The sequence below is a fragment of the Scomber scombrus genome, chromosome 23 (assembly GCF_963691925.1).
Source record: "Scomber scombrus chromosome 23, fScoSco1.1, whole genome shotgun sequence".
NCBI classification, from domain to species: Eukaryota; Metazoa; Chordata; class Actinopteri; order Scombriformes; family Scombridae; genus Scomber; species Scomber scombrus.
Window position 1 is genome coordinate 10,120,503 of NC_084992.1, and position 13,435 is coordinate 10,133,937.

At 40.9% G+C, this 13,435-nt stretch overlaps 1 protein-coding gene across 1 annotated transcript in view; it reads right to left on the reverse strand.

Moving 5' to 3' along the window:
• The window catches only part of svep1 (sushi, von Willebrand factor type A, EGF and pentraxin domain containing 1), a 99,700-nt gene that overhangs the window by 72,218 nt on the left and 14,047 nt on the right, over positions 1–13,435 (reverse strand). The window lies entirely within an intron of this gene.

Below are 13,435 nucleotides of genomic sequence, written 5' to 3' on the forward strand. Positions count from 1 at the left end.
CTTACACTGATTTTATATGGATAATGTGTTAATCAGAGAGCTTTGGAGGTGCTAATTGTCAGAGTTTGTTACAGTTGAAAAGAGCCAATGTAACTATTTCCCCCTTTTTCACTCTTTATGCTAAACTAAGCTAACTGGTTGCTGGCTCCAGTTCCGTACAGACAGATATAAGAGTGGTATTAATCTTCTCATTTAACTCACTGCAAGAAAGAAAACAAGTGTGTTTCCAAAAATGTCAAATCATTACTTTGAACTTGAGGACATAAAACAAGAGAAAAAAACTGAAAAAAGTATACAGGTTAGGTTAAAAAAAGAAAGTGTACTTTTAGTGACAAGCAAAACAAAGAGACTAGAGTTTTTGTTAATGTAGTCATGCTGTTACTGTACTGCAAAGGTTAACCATTCATATACACACTTCCCACACATTTCTCTGCCTGCCAGCTAACTACCAACATAGCTCTAGTTTTAGTGACATGACTAAATTGAATAACGAAGAACGTCACACATGACCACTAAAAACAGCCCTCAATTCTAGGGTTCCTCAAAACCCAACATCAGCTAGAGAGGGAACGAGGGCAGGACAGGGAGGAGTTATAAAAAGAGAGAGAGAGAAGAAGAGAGAGAGAGGGAGAGAGAGAGAAGGCTCTACAATTATTTCTCCTACAGACAACGCAGCTGCTTGCCAGTGGTCTAAAACCACCAGAGAACACTGGGCAACGCAGACCGGGCTGCTGTGTCCGCCCCAGACACCGGCTACAGTTCCCAAACTAACTTTAGCCACCATTTACAATCCACCACATACAATTAGACAGGACATTAAAGTCAGAGAAACATATCTTTATTTTCTCTGGAGTAAAAAAAAAAAAGAAAAGAAAAAGGCAAGACCATCTGCTAGCTTTGCTGTGAAGGCCAAGCTGAAAGTGTGTCTTGGTTTGTTGTAAGGGTGTTTCAAATGAGGATAAACCCTGTGAACAATAGATGAAAAGAAAAAAGAAAATGAGGCAATAAGGTGGAGAGAAAAAGAGAAGACATTGCAGAAGCAGTAGGAGCCAAGATGAAGTCAGTAGGACTGATATCCAATTACTTACTTACTGAAAGCCAGAAAGGTCACGGGTATATCATAAAAAATTAAAGGATGGAAGGAAAACAAAGCATGTGTGTTTGGAGGAAGTGGGTGTTTTTTTTCTATATTCTGGATCCAAACAAGACGTAATAGCCACACATGGCAGACTGCAAGAAACAAGAGGTGAGGAGAAAAGGAGACACGCAAGGGTGTGACCACCAAGGGAGCGAGGGAAACAGAGCAGAAGAGAAAGCTCTGGTCTTTATTGTCTAATTGGCTAAACTTCAAGCAGCTCTGGCAGGAGTGGTGTAATTACAGAGCCCATGGAGCGAGGGAGTGAGGGAGGAAAGGGATGGACAGAGAATAGAGAAGAGAGAAAGCCTTGCTTTCTCTGATCCTCAAAGCTCCGGGCTGCCTGCTGCTGCCGGTTCCCAGCCTAAGGAGGTTTACTTCGCCCACTCCCAGCTGTCAGTGCACCCTGTCAGGTTGCTGCGTTAAGGAGAGAGGAGCCCTCCCTCGTCTTCCATGGCTCCTGCAAGCACTTTAATATTTGTGTGTGAACATTTAACATCCTCTCATGTTAGGATACGAGCATGTCGGTTTGCTTGGCCGTTTCACCTTCAATGTTTGAATGTGTGAGTGTTACGTGTTTTTAGGTCTTTTATGAGGCGTCTGCTCAAAGTGCTGCTGGGCCACAGTGGTTTCTGTGTTAGCCATGAAGCAGTGGCTGGTGTTAGCGACTGCAGAGATGCCACCAAACAGAGCATACGCATGCATACCCACTAATAATACCCTCCCAAATAGCCTGCACATACTTTAGGTCAGAGTATTAACATAAAGGCGACCACATGAGCCAGTGTGTGGGAAGGGGCTGCCCTTTACAGTAACTCTCAACATGCACCTTATCATTCAAGACATATACGGCTGTCGTGGTAAAGGAATTTCCCCTGCTGTAATTCAGGGTGGCTCAACAGCACGGTATGCACTCCCTGCGGTATTAGGGTTTTAGTTTTTTGGGGGAAAATCAAATCAAGGTATGTCCGCTTGATTATGTATCGACTGAATGGAGCCGCGGTACCTGACGAACATGGAAAACACTTAAAATCATGTTGTGGCAGGAAACAGCGTTGGCCTACAGTCAAGTTCCCTTAAACCTAGGATTTATGAACGGAGTCTGCCTGGACACACCTTTAGATTGTGTGATTGGTTAAATGGCAGCCGGCCCAGGACACTTCAAACACATACCCAAGACAAAATATTCATACAGGTGTGTTTTTAACTACCGACCAATAGCACCGACCCTCGGTCAGCTCACCCTGAGCACGGCTCTGTTATGAGGGCTGGGCGCCAGGTTAGCTTGTTAGCCTGGATGCCAGCTGTGGGAGGTTTGCACGAGGTTACACAAACAAGAACTCGGTGTGCGAGATGCTTCGCGCGGCGGGCGGGATCCTTCAGAGCCGCCAGACCAGGCTGGGGGAGCTGCTGAACATTCAATATACACGAGTTGAAGTGTAAAACTAGAAGGGCCTAACTTCATGGAAAAAAGAAAAAATGTGAACATAGGACAATTGTGGTGGTTGTTCACCATCCACCAGGGTTGGCTTGTCTACAGCGCAGCACTGAAATACTGCGATTATTACGACAACCCTGAAGACAAACAGTACATAAAGCAATAAATAATAACATAAAGATCATAACACAAATAAAACAATCCTAAAAGGCTGCTAAACCGTGACAGCTAGTAAGCACAACAGTTTGTGTGTACATGGGAATTTGTTTATATTTTTATACAAACAGAGAAGAAGAAAACAAAAGGGAACAACAGAAGCTCATTTTTATAATCAGAATAAATATAATTCAAATTCTTTCTTCACTACAATATTTTCTCTGAGCACTAAAGATAAGAGACATAAAGTGAAAGAGGAATTTAAGCGTCTAAGGTTAACGGTCTGAGACTTGTCTGTAAAAGTAATGACAACTGTAAGTCATCTATCATCAAGCATAATTTCTAAGTTTTAATCTTCCTTATACCAACCAAAAAGCTGCAGAAAACAATAGGGTGAAAGCAATGTGATTATAGTTTTAACTTCGTCCTCTCTAAAAATAAAACAGTGTTTGCACAATGTCTTTTTTCCAAGAACAATGATGAACTCAACCTGAAAGAACTTTATTTGAATTGCAAGAGAGGAAAAACTGACTGGGTCCACTCCTCTGATGTAATGTTCAGACTCTACTAGACGTCCTAAATGATTAAAATGGGACACGTGCAGAGGAAAGGGATTAATTAAGTGTCATTTCCTATAACCTCATCTTTTACTGTACATGTATCTGAACTTGAAAACCTTGAACTGCTGTATGTCAGCTCAAGGCCTCCTATGCATTTCTTCAATTACGCTCTTGGCAGACCCTTCAATGCTGGTGTAGGTCCAAAGAAGAGATAATAAGCCGGCAGCTAAGGGACACTCCAAGTGTCTCTGCTTTGGAGCTGATGATATCTGTCAAAACAGTGGTGATAGCACAGGGACCAACAGGCCTGGAAGGATTAGCGGTAAGAGCAGCGGATCTATCTCCGCTCCAAAGCGCCTCGAACTCCGGAAGACAGATGAGCGCTCCTTATGTGGCGCTGGTGACTGGGTTTTTTTTATAGACACGTACAATAAGCTGTACACACAGTGACAAAGACAGAAATATAAATGCTCTTCTGTTAAAGTGACATTAAGACCACTGTGGTTGGGGTTTAGGTTTAGTTTTCATTAACAAAATAACAACAATGATGAAAAAACATGAACAATAAGAAGCAAAAACTCAAATATTGAAATGTAAATGACTCAAACCCCACATTTGCTTGATACATGACGACCTGAATACTCTTTGAGAATAAAAAATGAGAGGAAAAAAACTTGAAAAATTACAAGAAATGTATTAGATTCAAAGCTAATAAAGAATCTGGTTATTTTACCATGTTGGAACTGGATACAAAATTGAACTGGCTATCAGAACCCAATCCACAAGGACCAAATCCATATCAAACTCATTTCCAAACCACTAATAAAAATAAACTGAATAAACCTTCAGTCCACAGAAGAAAACCTGGATCCTTCCTCAGAAGGACTTGCCATCTCCAAACAGATGCTTGTATGATTAGAACTTCAAAAGCAGGCACGTCGTTGCATTTGGCAGGAGGCAGTAGGAAACCTTTCCACACCTTGAGGGGCTAACGGTGGTGCCAAGGTACCCCAGCTGTTAATCAAAGGCTTATATATGCATGGCAGCTATCCTGAATGCTAAATGAGGACCCCCCATCACCGCCCATGTTGCTGGCCTCCCATCAGACCCTCCTGTGACTTTGATCAGAGCCTGAACCCACCCGGCTCTGAGCAGAGCTGATTTGTTTCTTTCTTCATTTGCACCTTAAATGAAGCAATGACACAAAGGATGTAAAGACGCACAAGGTCTACATTACTGTCGGATATGAGTCAAATGTGTACTATTCCTCTACTTGATAACTGACTACTGTTAGTTTGGCTACTATTTAAACACAGCCGCATGTATTTCTGGGAATAGGAGACCCACGATCAATGACATGAACCCCTTTGAATATAATCTATGTGGAGCACTAGATGGTCCATATAAACATTTGGCACTCATTTGATCTGCCTTCAACAACACTGAGCACCGCATCCTCGCTGTTACTTCGCTGCCTGCTTCTGCCACATAACCGCATTCACCACCCAAACTTACTCCTGCATTTGGTTTTATGTGAATATTGACTGTTTCTTTTGAGATGTATTCATGTTCATGCAGAGACCTTTGTGAGCTCAGGGGCAGTCTGTGTCAAGCTTGCCCAGATTTGTTCCACAGCATCAAAAGAGAAGTATTATTGTGTTGCAATACATGGTTACGGGGCACAAATTTGGCACCGTCTCACCAGCCAAATGCAAGTGGCTGGTACATTTGCTTCACTCACTAGCCAGAAAAACAACAGTGAGCTATGAAGTGGCTGGTAGAATTTGTACATCCACTAACCATTTGGCTAGTAGACAAGTTCATTTTGAACCCTGTCTGGTTAGATCCTGTCAACATTGTGGATTCAGGGCTGCATGTGACCAAAAATCTGTCAGGTGCAACATTTTTTATTGGTTGCACCTAAAATGTCTCTCCTGTGTCCCTGTTTGTACTTTCAGATATCAGCCTTGTTTTACTGTTTCCATCCTGATTGCTTTCAGCCGTATCGGGGAGGTGTTAAGTTACTGCTGATGAAAACATCTCCTGCTGCTTCATATTAAAAACTTTTCACTGACAAACTAAGAGAAGGCTTTTATTGGTAATAACTTACAGGAAATGAAATATGTTTATTGCTGAGTTAGGGGAGCTCCATTAGTGTTGCTATTCTTCAATGAAAACAAGTCGACCTAAGAAGATCTGGAGATATTTGGAGATATTTATTTAGCGGATCAGTCACAAATACTGCAGAGAGGAACAGTACAAGTAGAAACAGCCACAGCGAGATGTTTGACGAAAAGCTACAGACAAGAGGCTCTTAATGCATTTTTGGCCAATAGCACAACTCCAACAGAGTTTAGACTTTTTGATACATGTGGCACGGAGAAAAGTTTGTCCACTGAATAGAAACAGATTTTCACAGAAAGAGAAGAGTGGGAAGACAGTGAAAGGTTGATAATATTATAGGGAAGGCAATGTGCAACATTCCTTTGATAATAAGGTGCATCTGTACAGGTGAAGGCACACTGACTGAGAACAGCACACACAAACTACAGTGTATATGATCTTTGTGTGTAAAGAGACACATTTCCTCTGCAGCTGTTGACTCAAAGATCCTTCCATAGTAAACTGCTGCACTTCACAGTAGAAATAAACTACATCGGTCTCTCGCCAAATAGATGTCATATTAGTGAATGTGTGTCTTCAGAAAGTTTAGACTGCACAGCCACCTGCTGCTCAGAGCGCCTGGAGGGGTTTACAGTCTGGTGACAGAATACACAGGGTGCGACCATTTTGTCAGAGGGGCACGGGCCAGCTGAGGGGGAAATTCTGTAAGTGCACTGTTGTGTTTGAGTTATTTGAGTTTGATTTATTTATTTGAGTTTGTCAGCCACTTTAAAACGTCAGTGTTTTAAGTTTATGATGGGGGAGTTTCTTGTTGAGTTTGCTGTGATTTACATAAAGAAAAATATTTATCTGCACCTTAATTCCTGTGTTAGGAAATTACCAATGTGCATGGGAACTGACATCATTTATTATTTATTTCAGTGCCAAAATGCATGGTGAAAATTTTGGGGTTCACCTAAATGAAAAAGTTAGTGCCACCAATGTAAAAAGCTATGCCTGGAGCTCTGGGATTGCTATGTTTTAGATAAATTGCTTGATAAACTTTTACTTAATGCTTTAACAGGTTACATGGTGCTTTTGGAAATACACAGGAAATATGAGTGTCATCACATTTTTAATGACACTCATGGAAAGTCCAAAATGCCTTTAACAGATGTAGATGACGCATGCTGTTTCTACTGGTTATCAGTCATCACATTCACTGTCAGCCTGTTTCTTCTTGTGTCACTGACAGAGAATGAAGAGCACACCACAGCATGGGGTTTTCACTTCCCTGAGATCCACCTTCCAAAAACAAAACCAAAATCCTTATTTGCAGGCATTCCACAGTGGATAAAAAAAAATGCAACCCAACTGCATCCGCTCTGAATACTCTCCCCCCATCGGTCGGAAGTGAGAGCGCTTGTTTTGACAGGCTATCTGCTCTTGGCTTGGGTGGTAAGAATAACAACAACAACTCTGCAGGGGCCCAACAAAAAAACACGCACGCACATTCACACAATTCAGACACAAGACTTGACTTTGGTATTGTGTAGAAGCATCTCAGGGACATATCATGTGGATATTTGAGATACTCTAGGTCGCTTCCAACATAGTTTGTTTACTGGTTGAAACAGTAATGTGCAGTGATCTTTTATCCCACAAACATCTTGTTTTTCTGAATATTTCTCATCTCTACCATTGCCCACATGAATAGCATTATTAAGAGGACTCTGATTCAAAAGGATGTTCACTTCAAACTCAAAAACTGTGGTTGGATTGCGTTTTAATGGCAAATGAATCCTGAAGTGTTTTTACTTGCAACCACATGTATTTTCTTGAACTGCTTATATGGTAACATTTGCCTTGAAGCTTTGATTTAATTTCTTCCATGCTTCTCACACATTGTAGTATGTTTCGTGCCACATCATCTCTGTTTTACAAACTCTTTTGCACACACACAAAAAAAAAGAAAACCTTTCCATGTTCATGTGTTTCTCAGTGGGTAGTCATGACACTGACACAGCAAGGGTGAAGAGCTTGGTTTCCACAAGGGCCACCCAGGCTGCTAAGGGCCATACAGGTGACTTTGCGTATTTTTAGTCAGTTTATTGGAAGTCACATATACCTAAATCAGAACATGTCTTAAATCGTAACACTGATTCTTAGATTGATTTCCAACTGTTCAGCTTGTCGGTTTCTATTCATGCTAGTGAAGTATGTAAATCAACTTGCAGAGACTTGAAACCTGCCTGTGATACAGCAGGCAGTCCGTCTCATAAATGTCATTTCATTCTTTATTTTTTTGGCAAAGCTCCCTTATTATTACCTGGTAAAGCAGCTGCCAGACAGCTTTGACTTTGCTTCCTGTATGAATTAAAAATAAGCTGCCAAAAAAAAACAATGCTGACACAGGCGATGTTGAAGAATCAAATCTGTACGTGTGTTTCTTGCATTAAAGGCTGATTATCTGATCCCTGATGTCGTTTCTTAAGCACATACAGAAGTAAAACTTTTCAATAGTTCATGTATAGAACTGCACTACTACCACAAAAAGATCAAATAACATGTCAAAATACAGAAGGCTAAAAATCACTCGCTGTGTTGGATAATCTAAAACTTATGCTGCAATATGCTTTGGGAATTGCTGTGCGATGAAGTATGCACAGTTTGTAGTGAATTGCCAAAAATATGCAAACCCTCCTGTTCTTTTATATCAAAGTTCTAATGATGAATTGCTTCTTCGACGCAGCAGCAAAGACAGCTGAACGTGCTGCGCTGCTGCCTAGCTGTTCCTCAAAACTTCATATGTGGCAGAGAAAGCAACAGCCGCACAACAAGGGCTGCTCGTCAGGATGACAGTATCATCAGTAACCCACATTGGACAGTGTCTGTGTGTGGCTCCTGTCCATTATCAAGGCTGCACAGTGTGTAGCTGAGTTGTAAGACACTACAACAAATACTCTGAAACAGCCTTTCCAACCACTAAAATTACTTAGGACAATCAGGATGTTGGCTCTACAAATGAGAAATGTGTCAGCATTTACACTCGAAGCACGTTTTCTTAACCCTGACCTGCGTCAATTGGACACATTCTGTTTTGATGTTAGTTTGAGTACAGCATCATTTTGTATTCTATTATCAGGAACACTGAGGGAGCTCAAGAAAATAATTATTAGTAGAGTGGAAACACTGATACTTGTACTACATAATATATCAAACATCAATGTACAAAGTCTTAGATATTTCCAAGTGCACATCAACGCCTCCCATCCTGGAAAAAAGTTGATGTATAGGTATCTGTGCTCAAGGAAAAGTAAAGGGAAAAAATTGTAAAATATTTTAAGAGAACATCACTCATCAATCATTGTGCTTCAAGTGGAGGTTTCTAAAACTGTTTTTGACAACATGTACAATCGTTGCAAGTCTGGGGCATAATTGGCAAAATTAGAAGCAGAAAACTATTCCTAGTAAAGGGTAGCCATTACAGGAAAATGCTCAACCACTTACTTACGACCACTGTCTAATAATCGCTGATTATCACTGGATAACTATTTGCCAAAGTGTGCCTGCGTAATGTGGATATGTAAGCAGGCCCAAACTGAACCAGACTTGACTGAAAAGTGCAATGGCAGCTCAAGTGGTGGAGGAAGAGAGCGTGGACAGTCAGTTAATTGCCAGACATGGTAAGCTGCATGGCTGCGTGTGTGTGTGTGTTAGCTTGACGGTTTCTGTCACAACACTATTTATCAAACTCAGCAACTCAACCGGGAAGAACGAAGAGAGCGAGAGAGACGCAGAGAGAAAGAGAGAAGTTAATTCCACAATGTGATGCCAAGGGGAAAGGCTATCTTGGCGGGCAAATGAGAAACTCATTCAATTATCCCCCTGACTGTGTGCCTCTGTGTGGTGCTGGCGGAACGAAGCGCTGAGAGAAACATTTTAGGCACTGACCGTGCTCCAATCGGACACGGCCTTCTGGGTAATTGGACGAGGAAAGCTAGTTTGATTGAGTAGGAGAAAGAATACCAGGAGCAGTTACAGTCTGAGTGCCAGTTGGACCATAGTGGGGTCAGACTGGCTTGGCAATCTGTCTCCCGTCATGTATCTCTGGTTATTTATATTTATTATGCTGTTTTCTATATTTATTACATCTGTTTGACATTTTAAATATTTAAATATGTCAGGATTGCTGTATATGGTTCTCAAAAAGGAAATATGGAGTTTATATGCAGGATCAGTATCAGCACAGGATTCAATATATCTACTTCGTACTATAGCGTATCTGACCTCATCTGTTTTATTTTGTGGGCACTGACATTTTGAATGTTGTCCAACTGTAAGTATAATCACACGGTTTGCACAATATGTCACATATTATGTTATGTTATGGCTACTGACCAATTTTATTCATTGGATATTTTTCTGCTGTCTTCATGTTTTTATTCTGATAAATGAGTTGATATGTTATGCGGACATGGATTACGTTTAATGTGTGATTCATTGTCTGGTGATTTTTAGACATTAAACAGAACGCCCATGAGAAGAGTTAGGAAAAAAAATGTTACTTTCACATTTAACTTGAAAGAGTTGTTGACAGTGATAGTATAGTGAAGGGTTTCTACATTGGGTTCTGGTGTATTGAGGATGGCAGTAGAGAAACTATCTGCCTCTCTGACGATGGATTGCTTCTTATATGACTGGTTGGCATCAAGACATCAAGATCTAATATTTACAGTTCATATTTTCAGATAGTTGGAAAACGTTCTCCCACTAAACTGCATTGTGGCCACACTGGAAATGTCTACTACATGTGACAAATAATGAACCTTTTCAACAGAATTACATGTATGTGTCTTTTTCCTTTAAGAAATCCGAAACGTTATGCAATATCTGTGACATTCATGAGATCATTACCTCACTGCCCGAGCACCGAGCAGCCACAGCATCATCTCTAAGGCCGAGCTTTGATTTTGAAATAAACAAAGGCAACAGTGTGGTGAGGCGCAAGGCTTTTCTTGACTCCAGACTGGTGTTTTAAAAGGGCTTCAACAGGGAATGATTTGGGGACTGTCGCTGGCTTAAAGCACCCATGAAAATTTCTCCCATGTTGTCCAGACTTAGCTCAGACCACACTGTGGAGACAGACGCAGCATTTTCCTTTGTTATGTTGATGGTTGTTACTGTAGTTGCATTGCTCCCTCTCTTTCTGCTTTCTCTGTCCTCCCCTTCTTTCTTCTCCTAAGGGGTTTATTTGTCTTGGCACCAGCTGTAGGTGGAGATTTCCTCTAATAGAGCAGGGAATTGGAGAGACGTCAGTGTTTGTAGTACAGATTAATGGAGACGTTTCAACTTATTGATTCTCCTGTTTGTTCTGGACTGAGGCCTTCCTTGGTAGGATAAATTATATTTGACCTCATGGCATGGAGAGGAAGCAGAAATTTTACACAAGCTGGGAGGTCATTTGAGGAGGAGGAGGACACATTTTGGGCGTCATTGCTCTGAGATTGTATGGACTTGAGTTTCCATGGATTTTCATAAAAGCTCCGAACCTCATAATAAATCAAGAGAAATTTGGAACTCACTATGATGTTGCACATACTTTTTCTCCAAGACAACTGACTAAAATACCAATACAAATATGCTGTTGCTGGGAAACACCTGCATTTAATGTTTGGATACCCTGAACTGAAGCTGATTATATCTGTATGCTTTGGTGTTCTCCTCTAAAAATTTGGTTGGTCTTGGTTGATTGGTATCAGGTCCTGGGGGATGAGTTTCTTGCCAGCATACAGCATTTTAAACATTAACTGATTAGAGTTGAGACGAGTGCATTTTGTCTCTATATTTGGGCAGCTACTTGGAACGGGGTTTCTTACTGAGACTAAAAGAACAACTAATAGCCCCAGAAATTGAAATCAGACCTGGAGTATGGGGGGGAAAAAATACATGAAAAGCACACAAACAAAGACAGCAGGATGCAGGCTAATTTGTGGGTTCACATACATGTTCCAATTACCTACTTATAGTCATTCACACAAACAGAGACATACAGACAGACAGACAAACACGTACACACTCACTCACCAAAGAAAACAACCCAGTGGAATCTGGCACTCTCAAAGTCTAACCTCAACATAGCAAGTGGTTTACTAATAGACCTACACGCCTTGGCCCATAAAAACATGTTATTTAATTTGCCACTGGCTCTTTGAAATAGTTTTGGTTTCTTCAGGTGCCAATGTATGACGCTTTTGCTAAATCCTAATCTCATTGATGCCAAAACAAATCCATATGCTTAAAGAATTTGTCTGATTTGTGCCTTTAATCACAATGCTAGGTCTTAGTAGTTTTCTGTCAGCACGAACAGCATGTCATAAGTAGGTTATTGGTGTAGCAGCAGGATGAAAAGTTCAAGTACAGTCATCAAATTCAGTTTATTCCGTCATTTTGCATTTTGCATTTGAGGAAAACTGATTTGTCAGCATTGTAGATATTATCTGCTGAAGAAACTGCAGCGCAGAAATGCAGAAGACTGTGTTTCTATTACCTACTTTATGCACCAGAGAGCAGTTTTAAAAAAAATCAATCGAGAAATATCAATAGCTGTATCTGCCTCAAATTAATCAGTATCAGTTGGGCTCTATTTAATATATCTATAATGTGTTATCCAAAAATATGTCAGACAAGGCTTTGAGATAGTGTCGACTGCATGGTGGCCTGGTGGAAACACATTTTTTCCAGTGAGATCAGAAAATAACCACAGTTACTATTTTTAATGATATTCATAGTAAAATACGACAGTCAAACACAGGCCACGAAAAGCTGCAGACAGCCACTTCCTGTCCTTGCTGATGCCTCTGTGGCCTTTGACCCCACCGACAGAATATTCGTCTTCAAAGCCTCCTCGCCACTCCTTTCTGAATCGCAAATTTCACTCCGTGCCTCTCCACATCAACACTTTCGCTGACCCCAACCCCTCACCTCTCATTTATCGGTTTCCCTCAAACACACACACACACCCACAGACATTCATAAGGCCAGTGCCAGCAGCACCTATCAATCGCTGAGCAGTATTTTAAGTAAGAGGGAAGCTGTGTGTAAGTATGTGTGTTTGTGTGAACACGCACTCAGTGGAAAGAACAGTGTGTGAGTGAGCATGATGTGTGCAGGAAAGTGTGTGTTCACCACCATATGTGTGTGAGAATGAAGCTGCAGCTACTATTTTTGCATCCAACGCTCAAGCAGAAAGGGAATTTTTTCCTAATGTTGCAAAATAATGTGAATTAGGGGCCATATATTAAAATGTTAGGTAGGTGACACTAATGCACAATTACACTAAATGTTGATCAATTACTCATAAGAGGAAAAAGTAATGTAATAATTCCATCAATCAATGCATCGTAAACCTTCACATTTTAACATGTCATAGTAGGGGAAGCACAGGTGCAATTTATAACCTAAATTAAGCAATTAAGCAATTAGAGGCTCCAATCTTTGGTGCTCTGCATAGCTTACATAACCCCAATGGAACAGAGCCATAATGAAGGCGATTCCTGCTATGACAAGTCAATGTGTCTATAATGGTCTATTGGAGTGAAACAGGTGACGATCTTTGGTCAAATAAGCTTTTTAAAATGTTGTAACATTGAGTATCTTTCATAGAATTCAACTTTTTCCACAGAAGACCATAAATGAATGTGTATATGAGTGAGTGTGTGATTCATGTTTGCACAACGGGGGCTGAAGTGGTGAAATCTGCCCTCAAAAAGCTAACAGCAGCTCCTGTAGACTCCCCACTTTGTAGACCAGATTTTTATGATGGGACTTACACTTCTTTCTGCAGTCATTAAACTAAAACCCATGTCTCAGGGGGGCAATTAACTGTTCGGGTAAAATGTGAAAAAAGGCAGTGACGGATGTATAGGGCCGATGCAGAAAGTACATTTGAGTCCGTTGAGGGGGTTTACTGACATCTGTGTTTTACAGAGCTGGGAAGTGTAAAGATTGCCCTTGTAAGTCTCATGCGCTGAGCTCATTTCA